We start from the raw sequence: 17,977 nt of genomic DNA, 5'->3' as shown, positions 1-17,977 counted from the left end.
TTGCATCTACATGCCCAGAGTCAGAAGGAAACCCTGATTTCAGTTAAAGCCAGCTTTCTTCCTAAAGTCCAGTGACCACTGCCTATGGTCAGACAGTGGCTTCCTGAGCTAGTAGTTCTAGGAGCCTTTATTTCATTAAAAATGGAAAGCAGATGAAAATTAGTGAGCAAAGAAGAAGGAAATAGAAAAAAGAAAATGCCAGTACAGGTCAGAAAGAAAGAAAAGAAGAGAAAATGTGGCGATGCAATCAGTTAATAATCCTTTTTTAGTGTGTGCTCTGTCTGCCTGTCAGACATATTTCTAAGGGCAAAGGACGTTGCATCTTCTAGGGTTTATGCAGTCCTGAGAATCTGGATGAAGTGACCCTGTTTTGTTATGATGGTTATTTAATTCGTGCTCTTCTGGAGATAATGATGAATCCTTGCTCTTACACTAGAAATAAAAATTCCAGCAAATTACTCTTCTGTTTGCTGCCCTTGGCTGGATTCCAAGCACTAGTGGGAAAGAAATAAAGATGCATTCTCTGAGGCAGGCTGCACATCCTTAACTCCTTGGCTGGACCCAATCTGTCACGGGGTCTTGGTATTCTAAGGATTTAGGTGACTCCAGTTCTGAGTGTTCGACTATGGAAACTTCTATGTCTTAATTGGTTTTCTTTCCTTCATTTCTCTCTCTCTCTCTCTCTCTCTCTCTTTCTTCCTTTTTAATCCTCACTCCAGGATATTTTCCCCATTGTTTTTTAGAGACAGTGAAAGGGAGGGAGCAGGAGACAGAGAGAGAAACATTGATGTGAGAGACACATCAATTGGTTGCCTCCTGCACACGCCCTGATGGGGTTGGGGATTGAACCTGCAACCCAGGTACATGCCCTTGACTTGGAATTGAACCCAAGACCCTTTAGTCTGAGGGCTGATGCTCTAATCACTGAGCCAAACCAGCCAGGGCTTAATTGGTTTTCACTGAGGATTACTCTCTCTCAAAGATAAGTGCTCAACCCAGCCGGCTGGTGTGGCTCAGTGGTTGAGCATTGACCCATGAACCCAGAGATCACGATTCCATTCTTGGTCAGGGCACATACTTGGGTTGGGCTCCATCCCCAGTAGGGGACGTGCAGGAGGCAGCTGATCAATGATTCTCTGTCATCATTGATGTTTCTACCCCTCCCTCCCTCTCCCTTCCTCTCTCTAAATCAATAAAAACATTTTTTAAAAACAATGAGGGCTCCTAGCTATCTAATGAAAATATTGGGCATCATGACACAATGTGACTTACCCTTCCATCTGCCCATTGGAAGTCTAAAGAAGGGCTCATATCTATTTATCTATTTATTTATTTATTTAATTTCAAAAACTTATAGTAGAAAGTGCAAAATGAAAAACCTTATTTATAGCTCAAAAAATAATATGCTGATGCTTCTGACATTGCAATACATATTGAGAAAGCACAGCTGCTTTTATTTTATTTTTATTTTTTTTAAATATCTCTGCTAATTAATTCCCTTTTTAAAAAAATATACTTTATTGATTTTTTACAGAGAGGAAGGGAGAAGGATAGAGAGTTAGAAACATCGATGAGAGAGAAACATTGATCAGCTGCCTCCTGCACACTCCCCACTGGGGATGTGCCCGCAACCAAGGTACATGCCCTTGACTGGAATCGAACCTGGGACCCTTGAGTCTGCAGGCCGATGCTCTATCCACTGAGCCAAACCAGTTAGGGCCACAGCTGCTTTTAAATCTAACACAATTCAAAAGCAGCTAGGCACACAACAAATGCTTTTTTATAGTAATCAACTACAAAAATAAACATTGTAAAGATATATGCCTTTCTCCTCTGGACTGTGGCTAATATACTAAAAAATAATAAATTGTCCCTATAGTTAATGAAACCTTTTTGCTTTGGGGGTCTACAAAATAATAATATATCTAAATCTCCATGGAATTTTGTTTCTTTGTTTCTTTTTTTTAAAAAATATATTTTATTGATTTTTTACAGAGAGGAAGGGAGAGAGATAGAGAGTCAGAAACATCGATGAGAGAGAAACATCGATTAGCCGCTTCCCACACATCCCCCACCAGGGATGTGCCCGCAACCCAGGCACATGCCCTTGACCGGAATCGAACCTGGGACCCTCCAGTCCGCAGGCCGACGCTCCATCCACTGAGCCAAACCGGCTTCGGCGGAATTTTGTTTCTTAACAAAGCTTGATGCAACAGGAGGGTTCATATCTTTTAGGATAATGGAAGATAAGTTCCCTGAGGTCAGAGATTCACTTCTGTAACCCCAGTAACTAAAATGGTCCTGGCACTCAATAAATATGAATAAATGACTGAATGAATGAATGGTGATTGCATTAATGCATAATAAATAAATAAATAATAATGAATTGGCTGATGTGCTAACTAATTATAGTGAGATATAGTTCTCAGGGCCTGAAGAGAGACTGGGTTGTGGAAAGAGGAGAAAAACATGGTCAAAGGCTTGACCTTGAAGATTATTTTCATGTAGAGTGCAAACCTCAAGCAGGCTTTCCACACTACCATTGTCCTGTAACCGACTTTCCATTTACATTCTCCTCTCTGCAAACAAACACCATCTCCCAAATCCTCACTTCCTCTTGACCCCCTTGCCTGTTGTTTCATGGAGAAAATGGAAATAGCAGAAAGATAATTTCCATATCCTCCAACCACAGATTCTGCCAATCTGCCTGTAGCTTTACCCACATACTCTGATTTCCCTCCCATAAAAATGGATGTGCTGTCTGTGCTCCTGTGTATCTCCCTGACTTGTACCAGAGCTTCCTTGTCCTCTCTCACCTACTTAGGGACTTTAGTTATCCCTCTCTCTCCTGCATTATCCGCTTTTCACTCTTTAGGGGATTATTCCTGTCAGCCCATCAATAGTTCCCATTAAACGACAACAAAAACCCTAACAGAACTTGCCTTGACTCAATATTTCTTTTCAGTTGCCATCCAGCTTCTTTGCTCCCCTGTTTTCACTCCTTCACCTCCATTCATGCCTGAATCCATGACATTTAAGCTTTCATCCCCATCACTCCGCTGAACCAATTCTTGCCAAAGTCACCAATAGCCACCACATAGTCCAATCTGCCGGAGTCCATTCATTGTCTTCACTAGCTGAGTATAGACAGAGACCCCCAAAAGCTAGTACCCTTTGAAGTCCTAGCAAAGGTCAGGGCTGTATACCACCCAGTTAATCTAGGAACCACCCAGTTAATTTAGGTAATGGTAGCTGAAGCATCATCCCCACCTTAGTTCACTTAATTCCTTAAATACTTATGTAAATCCTTGTTGATTATTGTTGATTAGATATTCTGCCTGTTACTGGAATTTGCCTGCCTAAGGGTCATGCTATGACCTAGTATGTGTGTCATTGAAACCTCCTTACCCTAAAGGCTACTCCAGATCAATAAAAAGTTGAATCGGCCTGAGCATCAGTGGAGGTCCTTCTGGACTTGCCCGCCTGGTCCCCCAATATTTCAAAATTATCTCGTGTTATTTTTCTCTCATTTGTGTGCGGCTCCTCTTTCAGATACCGAACCCTACTCCACGCAGGACGTGGAAGGAAACACTCAACACAATCTGTGGGCATTTGTCAGTCTTCATCTTACTGATCTCACAGCAGCATGATTCCTGGGCATCCACTCTCCTGACTTTCCCCTTTCTCACTGGTCTTTCCTTAGACTCGTCAGCTGGACCCTTTTCTCTGCCCCACCTCTCCCCTTCTCTGTCCTCCCTCACTAACTGGGTGGTCTCACCCAGTCCTATGACTTCCAGTAGCATCTGTACACTGATATATCCCAGATACATAGATCCAACTCTCATATTTCTCATAAATTCTAGAGTCAGCTATCTATCTGTCTATTTGATCTCTGTTTGGATATTTACTAGACATTTCAAACTTAACATGTCCAGTGCTTGCAAACCCCTCCAAACCTGCTCTTCCTCCAGTATTCCCCACTTTAGTAAATGGCACTAAGTGGTCAGGCTAAATATCTTGAAGTCGGCCTTGAACTTACCTGTCATAAACCTTACATTTGGGTTGTCAACCAGTCCTATTAGCTGTATATTTAAATTTATCTAGAAATGAATCACTTCTTACCATCACTACTGCTGCCACCTTAGTTCATCACCACCTCACCATCTTTATTTATTGAAATAAAGACTATTTCAATAGCCTGCTAATTGGTCTTCCTGTTTCCATACTTATTCTCCTACAAATGGCCTCCTATACACTATTGTCAACACAGCAGCCAGAATAACCTTTTATAATCGTAAATCAGGTCATGTTACTCCTCTGCTCAAAAACCTCCCATGGATGCCCATCACACCTAATTAGAGTTGAATCTAAAAGCATCTCTATCATGGCCCCAGTGACCATTCCCAAATCATATCCTGCTGCTCTCCCTTCCACTTAGTCCCCCTGGACTCATAGGAGTCCTTACTATTCTTTGAACACTGAGCTCTGCCTCAGGACTTTGCACTAGCTGGAGCCTCTGTCAGGAACATTCTTTCTCCAGTCACATGCCTCGCTCTCTCGTTTTATTTATTTATTTATTTATTTATTTATTTATTTATTTTTGATTTCAGAGAGGAAGGGAGAGGGAGAAAGAGAGAAACATCAGTGATGAGAGAGAATCATTGATTGGCTACCTCACGCATGTCCCACACTGGGGATCAAGCCCGCAACCTGGACATGTGCCCTGACCAAGAATCAAACCGTGACCTCCTGGTTCATAAGTTGATGCTCAACCACTGAGCCACGTCAGCTGGGCTTCTCTCTCATTATATTTTTTATTTTTTAAAAAATATTTTTATTGCCCAGGCCGGTTTGGCTCAGTGGATAGAGCGTCAGCCTGCGGACTGAAGAGTCCCGGGTTCGATTCCGGTCAAGGGCATGTACCTTGGTTGCAGGCACATCGCCAGTAGGGGGTGTGCAGGAGGCAGCTGGTCGATGTTTCTTTCTCATCAATGTTTCTAACTCTCTATCCCTCTCCCTTCCTCTCTGTAAAAAATCAATAAAATATATTTAAAAAAAAATATTTTTATTGATTTCAGAGAGGAAGGGAGAGGGAGAGGGAGAGTGAGAGAGAGATAGAAACATCAGTGATGAGAGAGTATCATTGATCAGCTGCCTCCTGCATGCCTCCTACTGGGGATTGAGCCTGCAACCCGGGCATGTGCCCTTGAGGGCAATCTAAACCGGACCTTTTAGTCTGCAGGTGGACGCTCTATTCACTGAGCCAAACCAGCTAGGGCCTCTCTCATTTTATACATGTCCCTCAGCAAATATCTCTACTCAGAGAATTTATTTGACCACCCAATAGAAAATCAATCTCTGTTTCATCAATTGGACTTGGTTGGTTTTTTTTTTTATTATCATTACCTAATATTATTTGTTTGTTTACATGTTTCTCCTATTAGCATGTAAGCTCCAGATTATTTGACTTTTTGTTGTTGTGTTGTTAAGGTGGTGTAATGATATTATGGCTATGGTTAAAGAGTACTTATATTTTAGAGATATTTTCCAATATATTTATGGATGAAATAATATATCTTGGGTTTATTTCAAAATAATATAGGAAGAGGGATGGAGAAATAGATTATTAATGAAAGAATACCAACTATGAGTTGATAATGTTTAAACTGGATGGTGAAACCCTAGCCAGTTTGGCTCAGTGGATAGAGCATCGGCCTGTGGACTGAAGGGTCCCGGGTTCGATTCCAGTCAAGGGCACATGCCCAGGTTACAGGCTCGGTCCCCAGTGGGGGATGTGCAGGAGGCAGCTGTTCGGTGGTTCTCTCTCATCATTGATGTTTCTATCTCTCTCTCACTCTCCCTCTCCCTTCCTCTCTGAAATCAATAAAAATATATTTAAAATAAATAAATAAATAAACTGGATGATGATAGAAGTCCCTTACACTACCTTCTCTAGTTTTGTTTTTTTTAATTGATTTTTTACAGAGAGGAAGGGAGAGGGAGAGTTAGGAACATCGATGAGAGAGAAACATTGATCAGCTGCCTCTTGCACACCCCCTACTGGGCATGTGCCTGCAACCAAGGTACATGCCCTTGACCGGAATCGAACCTAGGACCTTTCAGTCTGTAGGCCAACGCTCTATCCACTGTGCCAAATCGGTTAGGGCATCTAGTTTTGTATGTATTAAAATTTTCCATACAAACAAACAAACAAAACCTTGGCTTGTTTCTTCACTGTTATCCCTTTTTTAAAAAAAATATATTTTATTGATTTTTTACAGAGAGGAAGGGAGAGGGATAGAGAGTTAGAAACATCGATGAGAGAGAAACATCGATCAGCTGCCTCCTGCACACTCCCCACTGGGGATGTGTCCGCAACCAAGGTACATGCCCTTGACTGGAATCGAACCCAGGACCCTTGAGTCCACAGGCCGATGCTCTATCCACTGAGCCAAACCAGTTAGGGCCACTGTTATCCCCTTAATGCTTATATCAGGGCTTGGCATATATAAGGAATTTAATAAATACATATTTAGCCCTAACCAGTTTGGCTCAGTGGATGGAGTGTCAGCGTGCAGACTCAAGGGTCCCAGGTTCGATTCCAGTCAAGGGCATGTACCTTGGTTGTGGGCACATCCCCGGTTGGGGGGTGTGCAGGAGGCAGCTGATCAATGTTTCTCTCTCATCGATGTTTCTGACTCTCTGTCCCTCTCCCTTCCTCTCTGTGAAGAATCAATAAAATATAGATATAAAAATAAATAAATAAATACATATTTAGTCAATAATTATTGAGTATTGAATTAGAAAAGTAAAGCGATATTTTCAAGATAAATTTTAATCATTTACTGCCAATTATTGAAAATCTAGACTCTGAATTTCAAAGGAGGATTTTTCAAAGAATATCTCTTTCCAGGCCTTGTGTCCGAGAATGTCTTAATTATAGGAATGCTGAAAACTAGAGTGACTAATTTGGTGAAAGCTATGCCTTTAATTGTCTTCTTAAGGCCAATTTTTAATAAAGACATATTTATTTCTTCTTACCTCTTTCTCATCAAATCATTATTAACTGGTATCTTCTATACCAGAAATATGTAGTTAAATTGGGAAGGAAATACAAAAGTCTAATTACGTGAAAATGTGTGGACCCAATCACTTGAAACTTTTGCCAGGCTGTAGTATAGAGCTCACTGAAATCCAATATAATAAAAGCCTAATATGCTAAGTGTCCAACCATTCATTCAACCATTCAACTAGTCACTATGATGTGCACTGACCACCAGGGGCAGACACTCTGACGGGTAGGTTAGCTTGCTGCTGGGGTCCAGCCAATTGGGACTGGGGGAGATGGTTCATAGGTTGATGGGACATGCCCTGGAGCCCATCTGCGGTCCCTCCCCAACCCTGATCGTGCACCAGTGGTGTCCCTAGGCCTGGCCTGTGCCCTCTTGCAATCCAGGACCTCTCAGGGGACATTGGAGAGCCAGTTTCAGCCTGGTCCCTGCAGGCCAGGCTGAGAGACCCTGCCAGTACACGAATCCGTGCACCAGGCCTCTAGTAGAGTATAAAACCCATAGTAAGCCCAGCCAGCGTGGCTCAGTGATTGGGCATCAACCTATGAACCAGGAGGTCACAGTTTGATTCCCAGTCAGGGCATATACCCAGATTGTGGGGGCTCGATCTCCAGTGTGAGGCATGCAGGAGGCAGCTGATCAATGATTCTCTTTCATCATTGATGTTTCTATCTCTCCCTCTCTGAAAATCAATAAAAATATATTAAAAAATAAAACCCACAGTAAGAGAATGTAGTCTTTAAGGAAATTCCCAATACTACACAATTTATTAGATTAACAGAGAATTTCTAATAGAAATTGAATTATTTATAACTGGGTGTGCTCAGTTAACTTTATTAACATGTTCAGCTAATATTGACCAATTGTTTGCTGTGCTAGATACTGGGAATATAATGGTGAACCAAGTCTATCTGCTTTCAAGGACCTCAAGGCCTCAGAGCTTGGTGATTAATTTTATGTGTCAACTTGACTGGCCACAAGATGCCCTGATTAAACATTATTTCTGGGTGTGTCTGTGAAGTTGTTTCTGGATGAGTTAGCATTTGATTTGGGGAACTCAATTGCCTTCCCCATTGTAAGTGGGCATCATCCAATCTGTTGAGGGCCTGAATGGGACAAAAGGCAGAGGAAGAAGGAAGAAGCAATTTTTTGCTTCCTGTATGCCTGCTTGAGTTGGGACATTTCAGCTTCTCTTCTCTAGCCCTGGGATTAGGATTTAAACTATTGGTTCCCCTGGTTCTCAGGCCTTTAGACTGGGACTGAATTGTACCACCAGCTTGCCTGAGTCTTTAGCTTGCAGATGGCAGATTGCAGGACTTCTCAGCCTCCATAATTGCATGACCCAATTTGTCACAATAAATCAGTCTTTGTCTCTGCCTCTCTCTCCTCCTAAAGTCCAGATTCAGCTTAGTTACCTGGACTGCCCAACAAATGACCCTTGGACCTTTGAGGAGAACTCCAACATGAAAGCCATAGACAATAACAAACAGAGATGATGCAAGAAGAAATTACAATTCATATACAGAAAGGATGCTTAGGATAAGAACAATACAGAACCCAGCTCTGAGTCCTGGTATTAGCCCCATTAGGTCATACCAATCATTGGGTTCTAAACCAAATCCCTCTCAGTTCTCCAGAAAAGGTTGTTCTTTTTTCTGTTCCCCATTCCAAGCCACGCTATTAGCCACCCAGGCCTGAGAACTTCACCATTTTCCCTCCCTTTCCCTTTGTAGCCCCATATCCATAGGTCACCAAGTCCTATGAGCTCTGTTCTGAAAATTGTCTCACAGCTGTCTTCTTATCCCATAACTGCTACCCTATTCTAGAACTACCCATATCTCTCCTATTGCAATAGACTACCAACTAATCTCCCTGTCTGCATGTGACCTTCCATCTCTTCATTCTGTCCTCAGAGTTATGTTTTATAAAATATGGGATTTCCCTAGCCAGTTTGGCTCAGTGGATAGAGCGTCGGCCTGCGGACCAAAAGGACCCAGGTTCAATTCTGGTCAAGGGCATGTACCTTGGTTGCAGGCTCTTCGCCGGCCCAGGCCCTGGTTGGGGCTCATGCAAGAGGCAATCAATCAATGTGTTTCTCTCACATCGATGTTTCTCGATGTCTTTCCTTCTCTCTTCCACTCTCCCTAAAAATCAATGGAAAAAATATACTCGGGTGAGGATTAACAAAAAATAAAAACATAAAATAACATATGGGGTTGGTCATGTTTCTATCCTACTCAAAAGCCTCGGATGGTTCTCCATTGTATAGAGCAGTGGTCCCTAAGGCTGGCTGAGTGAGAATCACAATGACCTGGGGAATTTTTAAAATATCTGCTTGGCACAGGGGAAGTGCTTAGTAATTTCGCAGGTTGATCTTCCCTTATGGTACCCTCTGGTGGCAACTTCAAGTAATGGCCCATCTTCATTTTACCCACAAAATTTCTAATTCATTCAGTGGATCTGCATATTGCTTGGGGAAACCAGCTTAGAAAATAAAGTCTACACTCATGCATAGAGGCTTTAATCCATCTCTCTGCTTTCACCCATAACATCTTTTCCTCACCATTCCTCTTGATGTCTCATTCAGTCACACTGGACCGCGCTGTACTTTCCTTTTACTGATGCTCTTCCTCTGTCTGGAATGTCCCTCCCTTTCACCTCTGCATTGTTTAAGGCTCATCCAAATACCCATTCCTCTAGGAAACCTGCCTAGATTAACCTGATCTCTTTTCTCTGTGTTCTCGCAGCATTTCATGCTTCCTCGGGGAAGCCTTCCCAAGTTATATGCTCTCATAGCACCTGGTCTTTTTGTCTTATATGACAGTGCTTAATGTAATCAATGGTTATATATTTATTTGTGAGATTTTTAAAGAAGTGTATTTTTTCTCCTACACTCAAGTGCGTTGGAGGCAATAGCCATATTGGTTACCATGTACAGTTGCTACATAATATAGCAGCTCAATACTATTTATTGACTAGGTGAATTAATGTTTCTGAAATGAGCACATATTCTGCTTTGTAGTGTGTGAAATTGTGTTATACATTTGAATTCCCTGTTAGGTCACAGGTTTTTTGGAGGGATAGATATTTCTTATGTCTTTGTACCTCACCCTTATTTCCACCTAACTCGGTGCCTGGGAGATAGTAGGAGCTCAGATAAAATTGCCCCAATACAGCCATGAGAGCCAAGACTTTTTCTTCTTCCTTGCTACAATAGTGCTTGATCTGTGACTTTTTTTTTCAGAAAATGTCTGTTGAATGAATTATTTAATTGCCAGATTGATCCTTTTCCTATAGTACTTAGTGTTGGCAACTTTATTTATTTATTTATTTTTAAAATATATTTTATTGATTTTTTACAGAGAGGAAGGGAGAGGACGGAGTTAGAAACATCGATGAGAGAGATCGATCAGTGGCCTCCTGCACACCCCCCACTGGGGATGTGCCTGCAACCAAGGTACATGCCCTTGACCGGAATTGAACCTGGGACTCTTGAGTCCGCAGGCCGACGCTCTATCCACTGAGCCAAACCGGTTCGGCAATAAAAATATTTAAAAAAAAATAAAGTTGCCGCCCTGACCGGTTTGGCTCAGTGGATAGAGCGTCGGCCTGCGGACTCAAGGGTCCCAGGTTCGATTCCGGTCAAGGGCATGTACCTCGATTGCAGGCACATCCCCAGTCGGGGGTGTGCAGGAGGCAGCTGATCGATCTCTCTCATCGATGTTTCTAACTCTGTCCCTCTCCCTTCTTCTCTGTAAAAAATCAATAAAATATATTTTTAAAAATATTTTTATTGATTGCAGAGAGTAAGGGAGAGAGATAGAAACATCAATGATGAGAGAGTATCATTGATCAGCTGCCTCCTGCATGCCCCTTACTGGGGATCGAGCTTGCAACCTGGGCATGTACCCTTGACCAGAATCGAACCTAGGACCCTTCAGTCAGCAGGCTGATGCTCTATCCATTGAGCCAAACCGGCTAGGGCAGTGTTGGCAACTTTATAGAACCACCAATCTTCATTTTATCCTGAAATTTATCTTTTCCCATTGAGATGAATTTCCTGTTTGAGTGTGCCAACGTGGGTGTGGAAGCAAGTCAGATCCTCTGTTACTTTGCTATTCCATTATTTCTTTTATTACTCCATCATTTATCAAATACTTACTGAGCACCCACTGCATATCAAACACTGTGGAAGGACTGTAATCCAAAAATGAAGATACAGTTCCCATCTGGTTAGAGAGAGAGAGAAGTGAACAATCATAACTCGGTGGGACAAAGACCTGGATAGAGATATGCAAAGGATGTATGTCCTGGGAGCGCCCTTAGTGGGCAGGGCAGAGTAGGCATATGGAGAAAGTGATTTCTGAGCTGAGTGTGGAAGGACAAATAAAAGTTAATCAGGATGATATGCCAAGCAAAGGAAACAGTTTGCACAAAGGCACACAGGTGAAAGAGCATGATTTAAATTCAATGTGACTGAAGTGCACGGTGCTTTTGACTAAACATTGAGAAATGCAAAAGAGAATGTAGGTCATGAAGATTTTGAGTACCATGCTCAGTAAATTGTCTTGAAAGTGTTGGGCAGTTTTAGACAGAACAGTGATTGGATCTGGTAGCAGGGGTAGGATGCAATAGAGTTGAGCAAATTTAGAGTTAGGGAGCAGTTAGGAAGCAATTAGAGTACTCCAAGTAAGGAATAAAGAGAGATTGGATCCCTGGTCCGGGTATTTTCTCTCACATCAGTGCTTCTCTCTAAAATCAATGAAAAACATATCTTCGGGTGAGGATTTAAAAAAAAAAGGACAAAAAGAAAGCAAGAATGATAAAAATGAAAACATGATGGACTTAAGATATATTTATAAAATGTATACAATCGATGAACACTTGTATGTCTAAAAATTACTTTTAGAAATAATTGCATGGCTGCTCAAAGGTAAATGGATAAAGATGTTTATTACAGCATATTTTTGCAATAGTTAAAAATTGAAAACACTATACATCCATCAATATGGGATCTATTAACAATTTAATTAATGTATAAATAAATTAAGTATAATTTAATTATGATTAAATCATCTTTTACAAGAATCATGTATAAAGTTAACAAAGAAATATTAACAAAAACAAATTGTAGAATTGTGAATAATATCACATTTTTGTTTAAATGTGTATAACATATATTTGTGTTGTTTGTTGGTGTATGGATTGAAGGAAAAATTCTGGAAAAAATTTATATAAATACAGTCAACCATGCTTGTCTTTGGGGAATAAGATCAAGAGTAATGGGCTTTCACTTTCCAAATTATAAACTTGTATTTTAATTTTTTAAAAATAACTAAATGCAACAAGTAATCCTAGGTAGAAAAACATGTTTTCTCTCTTTCTATAAAGGTCATTTGTGGGACAATTGATGAAATTTGAATAAGGTTTCTAGATTAGATAATAGTATCATATCAATGATACTTTTTTAATTTTGATAATGGTACTAAGCTTATGCAAGAGAAGGTACTTTTTATGGGAAATACACAGTGGATATTGAGGAGTAATGTGGCATTATATCTGAGACATTCTCAAATGGAACAGAAAAAAATAATTGAGAATAACAAAGCAAATGTAGTAAAATGTTAACATTTGGGGAATCCAGTGTAAAATAAGCAGGAATTATTCTACCTTTGCACTTTTCTGTAAGTCTGAAATTATAGAATTAAGTATTTTTTTAAATGTATTTTTTTTTTTATTTAGAGTGAGGGGATGGGAGAGAAACATCGATGAGGATCAAACCTACAACCTGGGCATATGCCCTGACCAAGAATAAAACCAGTGACCCTTCAATGCATGGGATGACACTCAACCAAATGAGTCACACCAGCCAGGGCAAAATTAAATGTTTTTTTAAAGGCATAGAACAAAATATAAAGTATGCTGCCATTTGTGTGTGTGTGTGGCAATGGAATATAAGTGTGTGTGTACATAGATATATGTGCATATATTTGTAAATATACAAATGATCTGTGAAAAGACACACAAGGACTAGCACTATTAATAGCCTTTGGAAATGAGAATTTGGTGGCTGGAAACAGGAAAAAGGAAGACAAATTTTTCATTGTATGTCCTTTGATACCTTTTAATTTTCACTAAGCCTGCAGACTGAAGGGTATGGGGTTTGATTCCGGTCAAGGGCACATGCCTGGGTTTCGGGCTTAATTCCCAGTAGGGGGCATGCAGGAGGCATCCAATCAATGATTCTCTATCATTGATGTTTCTATCTCTCTCTGCCTCTCCCTTCCTCTCTAAAGTCAATAAAAATATATATTTAAAATGTAGATATAATTTAAAGCAATAAAACATTCTGTATAATGAAGAATGTCAAACATACTCAAAAGCAGAGAAAATGTACAATGAACTCACATCCCAGAATCTTTATCCAGAGCCTACAATTATCAAGATTTTGCCACATTGCTTTATACCCCATTTCTTTTGTTTTCTTTGTTGAAGTATTTTAAAGAAAATTCCTGACATCATTTATCCCTACAAATTTACATATTTAGTAAGCACTTCTTTAAAATATGGATGTTTTCTTATATAACAAAAGGGTGATTATCATACCTAATAAAATTAACAATAATTCTTTGGTATCAACTGATGTTCAATACAAAATCAAATTCCTTCAAGTGTCAAAAAAGGTCCACATACTATACCAGTATATGAGCACTGCACTCTAGCTGGTAAATTTATTTCTCATGGGGGTACGAGTTAACAATTCTGAAACTGCTTTACATGTATACTGAGGAAATGTATAGTAAATACTGGGAGTTAGAATTCTCACTGTCAGAAAGAGAAGAAGGTAAGGAAGCAAGAAAGGAAGCCTAGAATGCATCCTGAGATTCTAGAATAGAGTTGGAGACATCAATATGAGCTCAATTAGCTTAATATATATACAGATAAAGAGACAGAAACAATGGTAGATATGTGTATTCGCATAAATTATTATACATACATATATTACCTAGTGTTGTCCACTGAGAGGGCCTAGAAACAATGATGTCTCTGTAGCATTGAGCACACCTTGTGCCCAGATTTTAGTTTTAAAATAGCATTCTCTAGTAAAAGCAACCAAGGATCCTTGGAGAAATGCCTGATTTTAGAGCTGGGGCAAAGAAAATATAAACTAAGTCTGGGGCATCTTGAAATAGCAGAAAGGGAGTGTTTAAAATTTCAAAGGGAAGGAGGCATCAACCTGAAAGAATTTCCCAATAGTCAAACGGATTGATTTGAGCAACAAAACCTAGCAGGTTTGAGTCAGTGGATAGAGTGTTGGCCCGTGGACTGAAGCTCCCAGGTTCAATTACAGGCACATACCTTGGTAGCAGGCTCTATTCTCGCCCCGCCCTGGTGTGGCATATGAAAGGCAACCAACCAATGTGTCCCTCTCACATTAATGTTTCTCTCTTGCTCGGTCGACTCATGCAGTGTGTGTCATCTTTCAGCAAAAATGGGGCATTGCCGGTCCAGTGTTAAGCGGCTGTGGAAGTGCTGCCCCAGCTTTCCAACAGAGGAAATAAAAAGTTACTGGAAGAGCTGCTGAGCAAGTTCAGGAGCAGCATCACCTGCAACGCACCTGTTTCCAAGCTGCTTCCTCAGCCGTGATGACAACATAAATGCCTCCAAAGAAAGGGCCATCCAAAGACAACTAGTGAGGAAATTATTCTCTTCAAGTGCCCTAAGGTATTTGTATACAAAGCATTTCGTTTGCAGCCCCGCCCCCCCCACCCTGAATTAGTAACTTAGAAAGATGTTGGTATATGTTTTATTTCAACCAAAATAACCTTATTTAAAATGCCAATCTTATTAAGAAATATTCAGAATATTGTCTCTTATCCGTTTTGAGTTTATTCTTATATATGGTGTAAGTTGGTGGTCTAGTTTTATTTTTTTGCATGTATCTGCCCAATTTTCCCAACACCATTTATTGAGGAGACTGTCTTGACTCCATTGTATGTTCTGGCCTCCTTTGTCAAATATTAATTGAGCATAATGGCTTGGGTCGATTTCTGGGGTCTCTGTTCTGTTCCATTGATCTATATGCCTGTTCTTGTGCAGTACCAGGAAAATATTGTCTCTCTTAAGCATGTTAACCATTGTAGCTAACATGACTATGAATTAAATTATAAAACTGCAAAAAAAAGTTTTCCTCTTTGTGTCTCCCCCCTTCCTTTCCATTTTTTCTAAAAATTCAATGGAAAAATATTCTCGAGTGAAGATTAACAAAATGAAACAAAGAAACAAAATCTGAGCAACAAAATAAATATTGTAGTATTAAATTATAATCCAAAGTATAAAATAAATATGCATGCATCCATACTGATATAAATAAATGATTGAATAAATAAACTGAATGGTGGAGTAGAAACAAATCTTCTTAACAGAAAAATTCCAAATGTATGTATATACTCTTCCTTATAGGAGATGGTGCTTAAACACTTCTTCCTTACTTTGAGGAAGGGCTGGATTTGTAATTCTGCTTCCAAAGAATAAAGAAAGAAGAAAACATTAACTTTAAAATAGAGCCGGGCAGCGTGGCTCAGCAGTTGAACATCGACTTATGAACCAGGAGGTCATGGTTCGATTTCCAGTCAGGGTACATGCCCAGGTTGTGGGCTGGATCCCTAGTGGGGGGCATGCAGGAAGCAGCTTATCAATGATTCTCTCTCATCATTGATGTATCTATCTCTCTCTCCCTCTCTCTGAAATCAATAAAAATATTTTTTAAAAAATAAAATGGAGAAAGCTAGCAAACACTACCTTAACCAAGTGATCAAGATTAACCTCACGTGCTCGCTTCGGCAGCACATATACTAAAAAATTGGAACGATACAGAGAAGATTAGCATGGCCCCTGCGCAAGGATGACAGGCAAATTCGTGAAGCGTTCCATATATTTTTTTTTTAAAAAAGATTAACCTCACCAGGTTGTCATGTGGATATCATAAACCTCCTGATGTGATGTGATAAGAAGGGCATTTTACCTCTGTGGTATATTTTTTTAAATTGTGGCATCACAATGTTGTTCAACCATCACCTCTAGTTCCAACATTTTTTTTTTATCACCTCACAGAAACTCGGTACCCATTAAGCAATAACTCCCCATTCTCTCCTTCTCCCAGTCCCTGCTAACTTCTAATCTACATTCTGTCTCTAAGAATTTGACTACTCTAGAGACTTCACATAAGTGGAATCATACAATATTTGTTGCTTTGTGTCTGGCTTAGTTCTCTGTGGCATGTATCAGAACTTCATTCCTTTTAATGGCTGAATAATACTCCATGTGTGTATCCATTGTTTATCCATTTATCTATTGATGGGCACTTGGGTTGTTGCCACCTATTGGCTATTGTGAGTAGTGTTGCATCAATATTGTGAGTTTTGGTATACAAGTATCTGCTTGAGTCCTGTTTCAATACTTCTGGATAGAGAACTAGCAGTGGAATTGTTGGGTCCTATGGTAGTGTAGTTCTCTGTTTAACTTTCTGAGGCACCACCAAACTGTTATCCATCAAAGGCACCACTGTACATTCCCACCAGCAATATATAAGAGTTTCAATTTCCTCACATCTTTCCCAACACTTGTAGATTTCCTTTAAAAAAATTATAGCCATCCTAATAGATGGGAAATGGTATCTAATTGGGATTTTAAAAAAAGATACTTTTATTGACTTTAGAGAGGAAGGGAGAAGGAGAGAGGGATAGAAACATCAATGATGAGAGAGAATCATTGAGTGGTTGCCTCCTGCATGCCCACACTGGGGATTGAGTCCACAACCCCGGACATGTGCCCTGACCAGGAATCAAAACCGTGACCTCCTGGTTCATAGGTAGCCACTCAACCATGGAGCCACACCGGCTGGGCCATGTTGACATTTTTAAGTGGCCTTTATACCTAAAAACAATGTAAGGAGATATAAAATTCCTGAATCATATTTTCTTTTTTAAAATCTTAAAAATGCTGTTTCATTGTTTCTAGCATAAAATGCTGCTGTAGGGAAGTCTGATGCCAATCTAATTTTCTTCCTTCCTTCCTCCCTCCCTCTCTTCCTCTCTCTCTCTCTCTCTCTCTCTCTCTCTCTCTTTCTTTTTCTTTTATATTTTAATCCTCACCTGAGGATATTTTTCCCATTGATTTTTAGAGAGAGTGAAAGGGAGAGGGAGAGACAAACAGAAACACGAATGTGAGAGAGACACATCGATTGATTGCCTCCCATATGCCCCTGACCAGGGCCAGGAGCCTAAAACCGAGGTTCATGCCCTTGCCTGGAATGGAACCCAAGTACTTCAGTCCGCAGGCCAACACTCTATCCACTGAGCCAAACCGGCTAGGGCAGTGGTCGGCAAACCTCGGCTCGCAAGCCACATGCGGCTCTTTGGCCCCTTGAGTGTAGTTCTTCCACAAAATACCACATGCGGGCGCGCACGTACAGTGCAATTGAAACTTCGTGGCCCATGCGCAGAAGTCGGTTTTTGGCCTGAGCGAGTATATTTTGAAGAAGTGGAGTTAGAAAAAGTGGGGGATGTCGGTCGGGTGACAGGAGATGAGGTGCAGGCAGGCCGCAGGATGCGCAGCGTGGGGGAGGTACGTTGTTTTGAGGTACGTTGCTGAGGTCGACCCCTTCCAACTCTCCCATCCACACTCTCTATCTGAAACAAGTATACAAGACGCATGTGGATGGGAGAGTTGGAAGTGGTCGACCTCAGCGAACGTACCTCAATCAGATTGAGGACGTTTTTAGCAAAGGTCAGCTTAGGAGTACCCTAATTAAGTTAATAACAATGTACCTACCTATATAGTTTAAGTTTAAAAACTTTGGCTCTCAAGAGAAATTTCAATCGTTGTACTGCTGATATTTGGCTCTG

The 17,977-nt window shown here is 40.5% G+C and overlaps 1 non-coding gene across 1 annotated transcript; it reads left to right on the top strand.

The window, feature by feature from the left end:
* The first annotated feature begins 15,901 nt into the window (after window positions 1-15,901).
* Window positions 15,902-16,010, top strand: LOC118661182. Its single transcript, XR_004969185.1, has one exon. It is a non-coding gene; the product is annotated as a U6 spliceosomal RNA (small nuclear RNA).
* The last annotated feature ends 1,967 nt before the right edge of the window (window positions 16,011-17,977 follow it).

The sequence above is a fragment of the Myotis myotis genome, unplaced genomic scaffold (assembly GCF_014108235.1).
Source record: "Myotis myotis isolate mMyoMyo1 unplaced genomic scaffold, mMyoMyo1.p scaffold_m19_p_1, whole genome shotgun sequence".
Classification (NCBI taxonomy): Eukaryota; Metazoa; Chordata; class Mammalia; order Chiroptera; family Vespertilionidae; genus Myotis; species Myotis myotis.
The sequence above is the reverse complement of the archived record's forward strand: the minus strand, read 5'-3'. Positions and strand labels throughout refer to the sequence as shown.